Here is a 16,499-nt window from a genome sequence, read left to right as displayed (position 1 = left end):
TAACGTCCACTCGACACAAACTAGGTCATTTCGGGACTAACACATGGTTCAAGTTTATTTCAATAATTCGCTTGCGCGTAGGGGTCTTTAGCTGCGGGAGCAAACCGGAGGACCCGGAGTAAACCCACGAGGTTGGACAGGCGACCCTACTCCTTGTCACGTACAACCGGGGATTCGAAACCACGCCAGTCGACTCAGTGACAGACTTCATGATACAGCACCATTCAGCCATCCCCCCCACACACACACACACTGGGGAGAGTTGTGCATATGTGTGGTAGACATTAGCTGGGGTAAGGAATTCTACACATTAGCTTAAACAATAAACAGACACATATTGCTAGTCAGTAGTAACATGTAAATTTAGAATATATTATGCCTCTTTAGGCAGTGGACTATGAACTAATACTTGTTCTTATTATAGGGATTACACTCACTGGATAAAGTAGCTATTCCACCATTGAAAGAGAGTTGTCAAGGAGCATCCAGAAAGTGTAATTCCCATAAATGAACATGTAAGGTGTTGATATAATTTACTTTGTCTAGTAGTCTCAATGCATGAACGGAATATAACAAACAGTAAAAAAAATCACATTATGGTAATATATGATAATTTTTATTATTCTGGTAAACTTGGAAGGATCAATATTAATAAAATAATGAATGTAATGAATTGAAACAAAACATCCTAACACTGCATGGAAGTCCCATTTTGTGAAGTCACATGCAAATACAAATTTGGCCTCCCGTCGTTCAGTACCACCTAGTTGTTTGGGTGCTGGAAGTTTTATGACTATGTCATTTTTGGGAAATGAAGCATCATCATTTTCATTTAAGACAAATGTTGGTTCTCTTTGCAAACGGCTGAATTCTCGATGCAAAAATACACCTTCATACTCATCACCATCTACAACATCTACTCGAACTATGTAGTGGACGCTTTGTCCCTTTGTATCAAATTTTACCACAAAATCCCCTTCAATTATTTCTTCGAAATCAGTTTTACTGTCACATGGTTCAAAATCGTCAAGTTCACTTTCACTTGAAGAAGACATCTTAGGGCTTGCCTAAAATAATGATCGTTTTGTTGTTGTCGTCACTAGTTGCTTTGGTTTTCTTTTTGTGGGCCTATTCTGTTTTGATAATAAGTTCTCAGCTATAGAATTTCTCACTGGAGTGTTTGTCAAGATTTTTGTATCACCTCGTTTTCTCCCTCGATTAGTTGCTTTGCGTTGTGCAGCTTTTGGCGATGGAACTATCTTTCTGAAGGAGAAACATAACCATTTAATTTTAACTGTTTTGAACTGGGTGTTTTACTAGTTGTGGCTTCTTGTGTATCTTCTTGATATTTTTGATTCGGCAGAGTGTCATCTTCAGGATCCAAATCTTTTTGTTGTGTAGGCATATCTGTTGTAATTATGTCTTGATCTATTACTGAAACTGGAGCATGGTCCAAGTTACTGAAAATATCCCTGTTGTAAGGGAATATACCGGTGTGTTTAAACCCTGATACATTATTCTAGTGCGTCAGACCATTAAGTTGACCATGGGTTATGAACTCGGGTATTTCGTAAATAGTTACTGTTTTTCCGGGATTGGAGCGCACCCAGTTATCTATTGCCCTGGCATAGGCGGGTTTGAATGGTTTAAAACAGTTGGCATCTAATGTTTGAAGTTTGTGGCTTGTATGTGGTGGTATAGTCAATAAAATGACCCCGTTGGCTTTCGCAAAGTCAATTGATCTTAAAGATATATGGGTTTCATGATTGTCTAAGATCAGTAGAATCGTCTTGGTATACATCCACTAGGATTCGCTGCTCCAATACAGCCTGGTGGACCATCTTTGATGAAGTGTTGTCTGAAATATTTTCTGGGAAATATTAAGAGTGGGGGAAGACTGTTCCTTCAGCATTTTTAGCATACACTGCAGTTACTAGTTGACCTCATTCTGCAGATGTTACAGATCGAACTTGTTTAACACATGTTTCAGCTACGATGTTTTCAGGTCGCTGCACAGTAGTACAGCCAGTTTCATCTAAGTTGTATATGTCATTACACTGAAATTTGTTTTCATCAAGAATTTGTGCCAAGTTGTCGAAAAATTTATTGACATTATGACGATTGAAGGCTGTTGCACGGGCAAGTGAGGTGGCTTCAGGTGTTCGAATTGTCAAGTTATTCCTCTCCTTAAAAGATTGCCAAAAATGTTCCCCTATCATTCCTGTTGTTCTCCACAACTCTGGTACAATAATATCATTCCTTGTCGCATATTCCACAACCATGGATCGATATTTATTTCTGGTTAGTCGACGAAACTGGACTGCCAAAACCTTAATATGCTCTGCTAATTCAACTTCCATATCTGTAGAAAAAAATCATGTTTTTTAACTGTCAGTTTTTGAAACCAAAAACGTCGCCTGGTTTATCAATATATCTTTTAAGGGTCATCCTTGAAATATTAAAGTCTTTAGCAGTTGCTCTAATATTGGACCCTGTTTAAACTTGTATCTTGGCTCGCTCTAAAATATCTTGAGGTACACCGCGTTCAGTTTTTCTTATGTATTTACGTGGCATCTGTAAAGAATAATTGTTTTTATTACTGATTCACTAGAACAATTGGAATGGCAAATGGCAAAGGAAATCTTCACTTGCAACTACCTTCAAAAGCCAAGTACTGTGCTATGAGGGAAATTTTGCATAGGCAGCAGTGTTTCGTCACTTCAAGTTTTAACTGTTCTTTAGTTTTAATCCCATCCAAAGTACTGGTTATGTTCACCCAATTTCTCTGTTAGATATGGTACCGGAAATTAACAAGGGAATGAGGGAGAGTTGGGCCAGTGTCACAACCCTCCCCTCACGATTGTCCCAACCCTCCCTCATGTCACCTATTTGAAAATCTCATTTTTTTTCAACTTATAATGACCTCAGAGAATTTTGTATTTGGAGTCATTATAGATGCTTATCTAAGTTATCTATTCAGATCTACCTTTCAGAAGAATGTATATTGTACAAGAACTGTAAAACAACTAACCCCTTTGTCAATTTTTTGTATAAAAAACCTTTTTTGCATGGAAATCATATACTTTATGCCTAGGTCCATGGCCACTTAAAACAATAAGAAGACACTGACCGAAGGCACCAACAGGTGGCAGCATCTGTGATAAATTACGTTATGTGGCACTGCACAGTTGGGTGTCCCAACTCTCCAAGTGGCTCAACTCTCCCACGTTTCCCATAGGTCTTTTGTCCCTCAGTGTTAAATCCCACATCTACAAGGACACAAAACTTCAAAGTAAAATGTTTTGTTTATTTGTTTTTTTGTTCGATTATGTATATGTGTGTATATCCTAGATACCTTTCATATCCGCTTCATTATTAATACTTTATTTTCAGGAAGCGATATTTATAAGCATCTTCATGCTTGTTTTTGTATCCTACATACCGTAAATTAGCTATACAAATTGTAAACATTGCAAATAAATATTGTTTAAACCAAAACTTCAATTTGAAGAGAGTCTGGTATGGGCGTGGTCATGAACATTTCACGCCGTAATCAGTCGTAGTCAGGTCACGATGACCTTATGCTTTCATTCGGGAATTCCCCTATTGTTTTCCATCCACACCATAATCGTGACTAGTGAGCACACCCAAACCCTTTTTATTGATTCTAGATGAAATATAGGGATATTTTGTTTCATATACGACCCCAATTGGTATATTGTGTGTGAAATAAGACCATTAAGTTTTTATGGTTCAATACAATGTAGAAGATTTTGTGATTCAATGCTATGTGGCGCCGATTGCGACTTTATTGTCAACTCAAAATATATATGCTTAACTCTATAAATATGACAAACTTGGTTTAATTTCTTTGGTAAACTTTAAATTGAAGCTAAACTCCAAATATATATGACATATAGCGAGGTAAGCAAGGTCTTATTGTCTCAGTAAGATGTTCAGTTATATTGTTCAGGCGTTCACAGGGAATGACACGCGAACAGTTACCCAGTAAAATTGACTGGGAATCGAAACTTTCGCCAAGGATCCAATAGGACAGTCCCTGAACGTACAGGACGAGTGTAATGAGACCTACGTCCAGAGCTGAACTACCACCACAGGAGCTTTACGTGTATGATAAAATTCAATATGGAACTTTACTTTTAGATTTATGTGATAACTTTAATGTCCCTCCTCATGTTACTGTAAACACTCCCAATTGCAATGTAGAAGTCCAAGAAAAAATTAACGCAACTTATACATTTATTAACAATCATATTAATATTGTTAAATCGTCTAAAATAGATACTTATATTTGTGACTGTCGTTTGTCTGTCTGTTCGGGGTTGGCGGCTACACTAGGTCTGCCCCGAGTCTGAAATTTGGGGTATAGGGGTAGCTCGGACCGGGACGTAACATATGCCAGGTGGCGTTAGTCTACCACTTCCGGGTATCCTGCTAGTAGATACTCATATTTGTCAAAATCCATCAAACAATGTTGATCATTCACAGTCTAGTGTTAATAGTGATGATATAATTGATTCATTGTCTGATAACTCCCTTCAGTCTACCACACTGTCATCGACAATTAGTTACGAAGGTAATGAAACAGGTGTTAATACTTATAACACGAGTATTTTCCGACGTGGTTTCCCCCTTGTCAGTGATGCAGGACAGAGGGCCTGACAAGGACAGCTGTCTAGTCGTTCGGATGAGACGAAAAACCGAGGTCCCGTGTATACATTGGAATGCACGTAAAAGATCCCTTGGCAGTTGGAATTCGATATAAGAGTAGGCGATAGTGCCGCTGTCCGGGCAAAATTACCCTTCTGGCACACTGTATGGCGTATGCCCGTCTTCATTAGCCCACTATAGAAGCAGAACAGTAGGACGTTAAACCCCATTTCATTTATAACACGAGCAATTCCTTTTCCAATCCATTTATCACTAAACGTCATGGATTCAAACCATGTCATCTAAATAGCAACAGTAATTTACAGTAAATTTGATGAAGTAAATGATTTTATGCTTGGTGAATCTAATAAGATTGATATTTTAGGTCTACCTGAAACATTTTTACACTCAAAGATTAATGACGCGTATACAAATATATCTAATTTTGAAATATTTCGATGCAATGAAATTGGGGGAGGATTGATTATGTATGTAAAGTCTAACATCATATTTAAGATACGGCTAGATCTAGAGATTGGGGAAATTGGAACAATATGATCGAAATTACACCCAAATATAGAAAAGCATTTTTATTATGCTTGGTTTGCCGACCTCCTTCCTCAAATCTTAACTGGTATAATATTTTTGAAAGCCAGTTAAATATTGTTAACAGTTCAAATATACCATTATATATTATGAGTGATATTAATATAGATTTTAAAATGAACATTCCTAAACAACGGAATGAAAATTGTTACCATAAACAATTTACACCAGCTTGTTAATTCGCCAACAAGGTGTACTCAGAATAGTCAAACAATAATAGATCATCTAGATCATCTCCCGATACGGTTATAGAATTAAATATTCCAGTTTATCGTCTTAGTGACCATTATCCAGTAATTTTTATCATAGGAAATGATGAAAACATCAAGCAACATTGTCATCTTGAAATCGAATATAGAAATTTCAAACATTTCAATGAATATGCTTTTTTAAATGACCTTTCTCTTCAAAGCTTTTCAGATCTTGAAATTATAGATAATCCAAATATGGCACTGGAAGTATGGTATAATTTATTTAATGCTATTCTTAATCTGCATGCGACAAAAAAAACCAAAAACGAATAAAAAATCATAAACAACCAGAATGGTTTAATTCAGGAATCAATAACGCTCGAAAAACAAGAGAATTTTACCAGAGAAAAATTGTTCACTCAACTACAAACTATGGCGAAACAAAACAAAACATTTAAAGTAGAGAAAAACAAATGATTAGCCAAAATTTTAATATTTGATATTTAGCGAGTTAGACCTGTCAACCAACGTATGTTCGATCTTGACTCTAGCTATATTTCAAAATCGCTGAAAACAAACAATGTGTATTCTTCTATTCGTGTGAACTCTGGGATCCCCCGTCTTTTTGCACATGTCATACTGGGAACACCGGCTGACGTGCCCTTCCCCTGGACCTGGACAACCAATCTACCTGGGACCACCGATCCCACTGTAATACCGATCCCTTTTGGACCACTGATGATTTAATTCATTGATGTCCCTATATTGTTACTGTGATAATGATGATATTGTCCGTTTCTATTTGAAATGTGAATTGATCATTCAAATGAAAATACCTTGGTGATTGTTAGCAATGAATATATTTTCTTCAATTAACCTATTTACAACCTAAACAACGCAAATTATTCACCAATGAAAATCCGCATAGATTTTATGCGATCAGGTTGTCTCCCCTTAAACTCTGCAGTGGTTATTTCATATACAACTTTTCACGACTTATTCCACGCTAAAATGTACCAATATTGATTATTTCACATTTAAAACAAAATAACAACATTAACGCTAAATAATCCCCCGGCTTCGATTCAAACGGATAAGAAAAGGACCGACGGATCAGGTGACGCTGGATCGGTGAGTAAGGCATTTGCTCGCTAACCGGGGGGGGGGGGTCCCATGTTCGATCCCATGTCATCAGTAGTGCAGGACAAGGGGCTTGGCAAGGTACAAAAATGGCTTCAAAATAACGCGTGTAGAAGTTCATAATACAGTAGAGCCAGGATATAAGTAATCAGGATATAAGCAAACCCGGTTAAGTACAACCATTGTTTGGTAACCGTTTATTTCAATGTAAATTTGCCCTGATATAAGTAATGCAAATCCGGATATATGCAAATTTGTTTTGTCACGCCTGCATATTAGCCCTACTGTACTGTAAATTCTACTTAAAGATACATTATGGGAGATTCTCGGTAACGAGTTGGCAGTTCTCACTATAATAGTTAAAAAGTAGATAATGTAAAGGCAATTTGGTGAAACTTTCATTCAAATTGATCCACTATGAACCGAGAACTAAGCGACTGAAATTCCCATAAGCCTCGGTCATCATTACTAAAGTCAGTACGATAAACAGCATAGTCTCGATTATCCATTTAATCGTTTAATCGAGAAGGAAAGTTATGCAGTAAATCGGCTTACAAATCCACTAAAGATCACAGGCTAGCGCTGCCATCTAGAGTTGATTATGGCCTGGATAGGTTAATTAATGTCTAATTAATAATTTAGATAATGTATTTTTAATAAAAGAAGCACAGCAAAGTATAGGCCTATTTAATCTTCCATACTTTAAAATTTTATAACTTTATTTACCTTGAAGACCCATAAAATAGGTAATTTAGACTTTGCTCTGATGTAAGTAAATTCTGATATAAGAAATATCAAGCTGTCACCTGACCCGTTGCTTATATCGCGGATCTAATGTATCAGCAGATTATTGGCAGGATTTATTGAACCAAGCGGGAACTTAGAGAAACACAGAGAATATTTACAAGAGGCCCCTAAAATACCGGGCCCTAGTCCTTAACCATGTTGTGTAATACTATAGGGGTTCCATGAAAGATGTTCTGTTTAATGTAGAAATTCGTTACCTACATGTACATTCGATGTATCGAAAACTAGGCCAGTGAAGTACCTTGCATTATTCTACTACTTTCTTAGACTAACTAACCGACAGTTATGCCAGTATCCATTTCTGGAAGTGTGTGTGTGTGTGGGGTCGGGGTGGGGGGGGGCAAACATTTGTTAAAACTGTGTCCTGTCTTCGCAATGTCGTGCAGTTTAAATATGACTTGACAATTTGCATTCGATATAAGAGCAGGCTACAGCACCGTTGGGCAAAATTTCCCTCATAGCACACTGTATGGCGTATGCCCTTTCTTCATTAGCCCATTCGGAGCAAAAAAGTAGGACGTTAATCACCATTTCATTTCTTTTTAGAGTAATGAATGTTGTTAATGGGAATATTGTAGAAATTTGAAACCTCTACCCCTGGACTTTCTTGCCAAGTTAGAAAAAGAGAGAAATGGGGTTTAACGTCCACACGACACAAACTAGGTCATTTCGGGACTAACATATGGTTTAATTTTTGTATTTCAATAATTCGCTTGCCCGTAGGGGTCTTTAGCAGTGGGAGGAAATCGGAGGACCTGGAGAAAACCCACGAGGTTGGACAGGCGACCCTACTCCTTGTCACGTACAACCGAGGATTCGAAACCAGTTGACTCAATGTCATCCTTATGATACAGCCCGCACATGCTAACCATTCGATCATCCAACCCCCCGCCAAGTTGTCCCCATGTTGTTGCTTCAACTATTAACCCTTGTACGGATACAAGGGCTATTTCGTGAACCCAAGACCATATCCAAAACATTTGTAGGGTATTGGTTAATAGCGAGAATTTTAGGCATTGTCAGCTACTTAACGTCGGGTATAATGTATGGAAGACCAAACAGCCCTTTATTCATTGTTATTAATTCTTAGTTCTTAATTCATAGTCCTTAATTCTTATTACTTCATTTGTTCGTATTTCGACATTTGTACTCTAAAATTAACATTTGTATCTTAAAATCAATTGTTTTACAAATCAGACATTTGTCATAAAATGTTTGTAAATTGTAGTTTGCTTAATATAATTTTAGTTATATAAAAATAAGATTTATTTTAGAAAATCACAAAATTAGCCGATATTTACATTTCATCAGAGTAATTCAGCGAATTAGCCGACATTTACATTTCATCAGAGTAATTCAACGAAAAACAAATTTCGAACAAAAAATTTCCAAATACAAATCTCCAAATACAAATCTTGCAAAACATTTTCTTCAAAAACAATTCTCCAAAAACCTTTCTCGAAATTCATCGAACCGGAACATGATGACGACACGAGCGGAAATCAACCTTGCACCATACAATAACGGGCAAGCATACAATAAGAAAAATCGCTGGATGACTGTGACATTAGCGAAACCACGTGCGTGTTATGGCTAATCCATAGAGTTATTTTTCTACATGTATTGGTTTAGCCGATCTAGCATTGAATAAAATAAAATAAATATTCTTAGTAATTAGGTTATTTTTTGATTACGACACATTTCTTTGGAAAAACGAAAGATAATTTTATCTCCTCTCATTCATGTAATCATGAATGTGCCAAAAAATAACTAATACCCGAATATTCAAAGGTGGTGTGATGCATTACACTATAACTGGAATTTCGTATTAAGACCCGTATTTTGACTTTTAAATCCCCCCCCCCCTCACAAAATAGAGTTCAGACGATCCAAATTAAATCTGTTTTAACAAGGTACGTAAATATGAACATATCAGAAATATTTTGTCATTTTGAAAAGGTATTTAGACCTTTTTAATGGTAAGCATCCCCCCGATATATTGTATTTCGTGTTATGGCTCATATGATGACGTTAAATTAACTCCTCATTTAATACAGGTCAGTGCCATTCAAATTTGTTCTTTTTTTAAAGGTATATAAATATAAATGTGCCAGAAAATAATTTACATTTTGTAGCAAGCAATACACATACTTTCCAGCAGTATATGAACAGATATCACGAATTTCTTAATACGTACTTATTTAAAGTAGCTAAGTCTCTAACTCAATATCATCCAAAGTCTTACACGTTGAAAATATGAATTACTAGCAGTATACCCGACTTCGCTCGGGGGTCATAACTCCGAAACCGGAAGTGGTAGACTAATGCCACCTGGCCTATGTTACTCCCCGGTCCGAGCTACCCCTATACCCCAAATTTCAGACTCGGGGCAGACCTAGTGTAGCCGCCAACCCGGGCTTCGCTCGGGGGTCATAACTCCGAAACCGGAAGTGGTAGACTAACGCCACCTGGCCTATGTTACTCCCCGGTCCGAGCTACCCCTATACCCCAAATTTCAGACTCGGGGCAGACCTAGTGTAGCCGCCAACCCCGAACAGACAGACTTCGCTCGGGGGTCATAACTCCGAAACCGGAAGTGGTACACTAACGCCACCTGGCCTATGTTACTCCCCGGTCCGAGCTACCCCTATACCCCAATTATCAGACTCGGGGCAGACCTAGTGTAGCCGCCAACCCCGAACAGACCGGCTTCGCTCGGGGGTCATAACTCCGAAACCGGAAGTGGTAGACTAACGCCACCTGGCCTATGTTACTCCCCGGTCCGAGCTACCTTTATACCCCAAATTTCAGACTCGGGGCAGACCTAGTGTAGCCGCCAACCCCGAACAGACCGGCTTTGCTCGGGGGTCATAACTCCGAAACCGGAAGCGGTAGACTAACGCCACCTGGCCTATGTTATTCCCTAGTCCGAGCTACCCCTATACCCTAAATTTCAGACTCGGGGCAGACCTAGTGTAGCCGCCAACCCCGAACAGACAGACAGACAGACAAACGACAGTCACAAATATATATATAGATAGATTTGTCAATTCAAATCAACATTGATGTTCTGATCTTACAAGGAAAAGGTAGGCTTCTGATATCCAATATTTAAGACAAAATAAACAATTTACCATTGGTACACAATTCGTGCGTTTCAGCGTCATTTGCAACAAGGGAACAGAAAGAACGAGGCTAGACATATTCCACAACCCCTGTCTTACGGTGACGCCATATCTTATCTGGATATCATTATTTCGACTACTTCCGGTTTCCGGATCGTTTTTGAAATTGCTTTATGCAGCGGTCTGACTATATAGCTTTATGTTCCAGGAATTTCAGAACATTTCTGAAAATGTCATTTGTATGAAAATAGGTACAGAATTGACGAAGCTACGGCCGTTTTTCAATATTTATGCACCGCACAAAATTCGGCCACTTCCGGTCTGCGCAGAAGTTTCAAAATTGTTTTAAGGAGTAGCCACCACATGGTTTCCCAATAGAAAATTTGGTTCCAGATCGATATCTGTTTCCGATCATGGAGAAATAGGCTGCAGCGGAAAAAAATAATAATAACTAGACCTGCAAGCAGCACTGAACCGGCTTTCAGGAATCAGACAGGAAGTGTGTCATACAATAGCCCATTTATCGAGCTACCAAACGATACTTTAGATGTTTTGATCCGGTCACACCCGACGGTGAAATCCCGATTGTTGCAAGAGCACCGATTTTTACTGGGTTTTTCTACTTTTTTTTTAATATCGATTATTTTTATGATTACGGTTTCACCGGTGCCACGTTACCCTAAACATATGTCACTTCCGGTACCAATGAAACCATTAAACAGGTTTCCACACAAGCATTGCACACATCAAATAAAATGGACGCCGAATCAACCAAATCCATCAGTATCAATTCATTTTATACATTTGTTACATGTAAGAGTAAAGTACTTCCGGTGATAATGAAAATGTTCAATTAGTTTTATGAAATCAGAAATGGCATAAGGCATCACATGGTGAAAATTTTTATGTAAATCGAATAATAATTGCCACTTTTATAGACCAAAAACCTTGAAAAGTGACTTGTAGAAAACCGTCTATTTCTCTGCAACCGTACAATTTAGAAATCATTTTCTGGTATCTGTATGATCGTATGGGTTCAATCTATTTGTTGATTGGAATCAAATATCATAATCAGACTCATTTGAATAAAATATCTGTTTTGAAGACTAAAAATACAGTTTTTGCCGAAATGACGTTACTTCCGGCGATAATGAAAATCTTAAATTACTTGTATGAAATTGTAAATGGCATTAGGTATCACACAGTGAAAATTTTATGAAAAAAGAATAATATTGACACTTTTATGGACCAAAAACCTTGAAAAGTGACCTGTTGAAAATCGCCTATTTCTCCGCAACTGAACAAGTTAGAAACAATTTTGTGAAATCTATATGACCTTATGAATTTTATTGATATGTGAATATAAACCAAAAGTTAAAATTATTAATACATATTAAAGAATTCTTGGTTGAAAAAATATTGATTTTAAAAGTTAAAAATGCATTTTTTGACAAAATGGCGTCACTTCCGGTGTGAATTTTAAATTGTAATCAATTTGATACGACGCATACTTGCTTTTTGAATCAAATGGTGTCATTTTTGTGAATATCTAATAATAATTGACTATTTTACAGGCAAAATAACGAAAACAGTGACTTATGCAAAATTGCCTATTTCTAGGTAACTGCTTATATTACAAACTAATTTTAACATACATTTTCTTCGTATGGTTTATAGCTACAAGTTTATAAAAGTTAAGTAGAAATATTTTAAAATCTGAAAAGCCTGAATGGGTTGTAAATAGGTCAATTTTACACCTTTTTTCACTTCTTAATCGAATTTGCTCGAAAATGAAATCGAAATTAAAAAAAATCGATCCCAACATTTTGTGCGTCTTTAAAGGGCACAGTCTTTTAGTTATATCAATTTTTAAAAAAAATAATATTTGCTATCGAAAAATGGCACCTAACTGTCAAAATTGTAGTTTTTGGTAAAAATAACCCACTTCCGGTGCCGACAGATATCTCTATCGGTAACAAAAAAAATGACAATTGAGACAACGGAGTATATGAACTTTGTTTTATACAAATCGAGTAATAAATAATTAATCTAGGACTGAAAAACTGAATTAGCCAATGGCGGCCAAAGAAAATTACTGAGACAAAAAAATATCACATTTTTGCCCAAGTCAGATGACTCGTTAATTTTGTGTAAAACACGACTAAAAAATATTCATAAATAAAACAGTTTTTTGTAAAAATTTGAATTTTAAAATTTCGAACGACAAAAGCCATAGATAAATGTTCGAAATTAAAAAATGTGAGATATCCATTGTCTCGGAAAAGATTCAGGGTTTCCAAAAATGTGAATTGTTTTAAAATAGGTAAAGAATAGGCGAAACCACGGCCGATTTAGCCAAAGTCAACTAAGAGTTGCACCCCTTCCCACAATAAATCCCATAATTCTTGCATTGATATAAACAAACCTGAATCGTGACGACGAATTCGGATTAATTTTAAAAGCATAGATATGGCCCATGAAGAGAGAAATTTTACAAAAAGAATTGAGTGTTAGATATTGAACTGGGATGCAATCAAATGGATTTTTTGAAATGACATTCTTAAATTAATTTCGTGGGCGTAAACATCTGGTTTTAAGAGGAGTTACCTCCCTTGGATAATGTAAAAGACCGGATTATCTAGCCAATTTTTCTCAAATATTGACAACGGATCCAGACTAATATTCGTAGAATATTTTTCTGGATGATAGAGACTAATAATTAGTAGCCGGATTCCACCGTGCTTAGAGATAGTTACCTCCCTAATACCCTTATAGTACAGATACAAATATAACGATTTTTCGACTTTTTTTTCAAAGATTGGGGCCCTTTTTGGAACATTTATACTATACTGATGTCCAAAAGAAAGTATACACACTAAAAATATGTCTAAGTTTTGTTTAGATTAAAAACAATTGATAAAACATTACTGAGCTTGTCTCTTGCATCCAAACTCAACATTTCTAAGCAACAAAAGGTGAAACAAATTGAAATTGTACCCAAATACCGCATAGAATGGAAAAACGACTTTGGTTGATGCAGTATGAAATGCACAGCGTATACTTTCGTTTGGACATGAGTATATATTGAGGCTAGACCACCCTAGGACTCAAAGTAACAGAAGTTTATGAAATGAATTAAGAGTAGTTTGCGAAATAAAAGCGTCTGAATAGGCTCCAAAAAGGAAAATACAAGATTTTCTGCGTCCCATAATGTATTGCCTAACCAGCAAATTTTTACCATTTAGATGTCATAAAATCGTCCATTGATCAGGATATACAATGTACTTAAGTTGTTTTGATTCGGTGAAATCTGGCATAGTAATCACTTTTTCACAAGATCACCACTTATTTTACTTTTTACGTTTTTTTTTCAAAAATATCGGATATTTTTTCGACTACTTCCGGTTTTTGGATCATTGTCGAGATAGTTTTAACAATTTGTTTAGATACTTAACTTTCTGTCACAGAAGTGTCAGAAACATCTATTCGTTAGTTTTTTGTAAAAAAGATAAATAAAAGAATATTTTCAATAATTTAACGATTTTTCAACTTTTTTCAAAGATTGAGGCCATTTTGGGACCCCTTATATTATTTCAAACCTTTTCCTTTTGGATTGACGCCACAGACTACCGATAGGACTCTGCGTTAAAAAAGTTTCAGAAAAATCGGAATTGTCGTTTTCGAGAAAAAGACGTCTAAAAAGGCTCCAAAAACGGAAAAATACTAGATTTTCGGCGTACCACAATTTATTTTCTAACCATCGAAATCGTACCATTGAGATGCCATATAATAGTCCATTAATGGGGCTATCCAAAGACACTTTACTTCTTTTGGTCCGAGAAATTCAGCTTTTCGCAAGAGCGACAATTTTTTAACCTTTTTTTTTTCATTTTTTGAATACTTCCGGTATGGAGATTATTGTCGGAATAGTTTTAATAACCAGTTTGGGCAATTAAATAGCGACAGGGCTCTGTAATGATATATTACATTATCTGATCAGATAAAATGACCCTGAGAAATCCTATGTTCAAAGGTGCCAAAAATGCAAAAATGTCAAAATATCGAAAATTAAATTTCAATAACTCAATACATATTATACATCGTTAGAATCGTAATTAGGTCAGCTATCCGAATCTGTAATCTTTTTGTAAAAATTTGTTTAAATAATAAAGTAATAGGGCATTTTGCAAAATTTCACGATTTTGTGACCTTTTTCGATTTTCAGTCCCTTTTTTATCGTATTCCAGACATTTCAAAGTCTTATTGGATGGCATAATTCACAAGACTATCGAATGGACTCTCGATAGAGAAAGTTAAAAAAAAAGTTGCGGTTAAGATTTCGAGATACAGGCGTCCAAAAACGCTCCAAATCAGAAAATACTTGATTTTCAGCTTGTCATATTTTGCTGCTTGGTCATAGTATCCGTATAAATTGGGCATCATACGACAGTCCATTCCTCGGGCCACTCAACGAAAGCTTAATTCGTTTAATCCATTGATACTGGACGGAGAAATCGAGTTTTTCCCTAAAACACCCATTTTTTGCTTTTTTTTCGAAATATCTATCATTATTTCGACTACTTCCGGTTTCCGGATTGTTTTTGAAATTGCTTTATGCAGCGGTCTGACTATATAGCTTTATGTTCCAGGACTTTCAGAACTATCGATTTATCCTTTCCAAAAAATATAAGGGTTGGGAAATGGGCAGAAAATTCGAAAAAAATCGAAAAATAAAGGGCGATAACTCAGAATGAAAATTATATTTCTGGAATCAGATGGTCTTCAGGTATCCAAAAATGTAGGTCAAATTTGAAAATTTTGAAAAATAACAAAAATTGTCTTTTAAACAAATTTTTTCATTTTTCGAAGGCTAGAAGTCAGCGACGAAGTTTCGAAATTTCGAAATTTTCAACTGCTATCGTCCGAGAAAAGACTCAGGGTTTCTGAAAATGTTATTTGTATGAAAATAGGTACAGAATTGACGAAGCTACGGCCGTTTTTTAAGTTTTATGCACCGCACAAAATTCGGCCACTTCCGGTCTGCGCAGAAGTTTCAAAAATAGTTTATCAAGTAGCCACCACATGGTTTCCCGATAGACAATTAGGTCCCATATCGGTATCTGTTACAGGCACGGAGAAATAGGCTCTACCAAAAAAAAAAAAAAAAAATAATGATAAATAATAATAATTTTAGTAATCACAATAGGCTTTCAGACAAAAGTCTGAAAGCCTAATAATAATTTTAGTAATCACAATAGGCTTTCAGACGAAAGTCTGAAAGCCTAATAATAATTTTAGTTAAAACAATAGTCTTAAGTCTGAAAGCCTAATAATTTAATTTGGTTGCTGTACCATTGTTAAATATGAATAAATGAAATGAGTGAAAAGGGTTTAACGTCCTATTGTTCTGCTCCTAACCTGGGCTAATGAAGACGGAAATACACCATACAGTATGCTATGAGGGAAATTTTGCCCGGGCAGCGGCACTACGGCCTACTCTTATATCGAATTCCAACTGCCAAGGGATCTATTACGTGCATGCCAATGTGTACACGGGACCTCGGTTTTTCGTCCCATCCGAACGACTAGACAGCTGTAGACAACAATTGAAATAAACGTCACAACCAAGATATGAGAGGTTCGACATTACATTGGAAACTATGCCTAGACGATCATTGGTCAAAAATGAAGCAGGCATAGCAGGGATAGTGTTACACGTCGAATGTTCAAAAAACGGAAAATTTGACGTTTTGACCTCAGGGGCCACAAAGAACAAAACTGAATTTAGCAAGTTTACATTTTTATTGAAAGAGTGATAACTTCCGATCATTTTCAGTATGTTTTCATGACACAAGAATGGCTTCACATTCACTTCCAGTGTAAATGACCTCATTTTTGACCTTTGACCCGAATATCTCGAAAACGCCCCATCCGCGGACTGATTACCAAAATTTTACTA

The sequence above is a fragment of the Patella vulgata genome, chromosome 2, assembly GCF_932274485.2.
Source record: "Patella vulgata chromosome 2, xgPatVulg1.2, whole genome shotgun sequence".
Lineage (NCBI taxonomy): Eukaryota > Metazoa > Mollusca > Gastropoda > Patellidae > Patella > Patella vulgata.
This window is presented reverse-complemented; position numbering follows the sequence as displayed.